Source organism: Mizuhopecten yessoensis, unplaced genomic scaffold (genome assembly GCF_002113885.1).
Source record: "Mizuhopecten yessoensis strain PY_sf001 unplaced genomic scaffold, ASM211388v2 scaffold4583, whole genome shotgun sequence".
NCBI classification, from domain to species: Eukaryota; Metazoa; Mollusca; class Bivalvia; order Pectinida; family Pectinidae; genus Mizuhopecten; species Mizuhopecten yessoensis.
In genome coordinates, this window is record NW_018405619.1 from 588291 (window position 1) to 589221 (window position 931).

The following is a 931-nucleotide window of genomic DNA, read 5'->3' on the forward strand; positions in this document are numbered from 1 at the left end:
GTGGGGCAGTCGCCTGCAGCCTCACATACCGCCCGAATCAATAAACACTCCTACAGATTTATGTTTAACTAGACGTTTGTATATATACTCCAATAAACGCTGGTACTGTCCGTAGGTCGGTGTTTTTTCTCCGGGAACTCCGGCTTTCCTCCACCAACAAAACCTGGTACGTTCATTAATGACCATAGCTGCTAATAGGACGTAAAACACACACAAATCGTTCTGAAAGTGTGATTGATTGATTTATTGGTTGGTTGACTGGCTGATCGACTGACTGATGACGTATTTATTCAATTCAGTTCAATTTTATTTGGTAAATAGTACTTAACAGGCTATACCAACATATCTATCACAATATATGAACATCGTATCAGGTATTCCGTCTTTGCGTATTGCAGAGTTATCTTCTCTTGGGAGCAGGTATTGATTGTTACGTCATTGGTTTGTGTGAGAAAATTACGTCGTTTTCTCAAAAATTGATGACGTTTCTCTCACAAACAAGTGAGGTTTATTTCCACTGGGGTCCTCTACTTTAGTGACGCAATAACAAGTTGCTAAAGTAAAGCACTTAAATAATAGGTAAATTATACAAATATGTTAACAAATATTACCTCCGAGGTCAGGTGATTGGGCAACCTCTACCTACCAAGCCATCTGGCTATATTGTTTTTCAATATATATATACATTTGTATGATAAAAAGTGATTAAATTACATTTGTATATATATATCATTAAATAATAAAATGGCTCAGGATTTTACACATGTAAAATTCACCAGATGTCATGTCTTGGACTAGGTTTAGTTATTGAATAATAAAGTTACCGAAGAATTAACCGCAAAATTAGCTCAAGAGGGCAGGTGATCGGGCACCCCTTCACCTACCAAGCCCTTTTTGGGGGCTTCAGGACCCCCCCCCCCCCCCCCCCCCC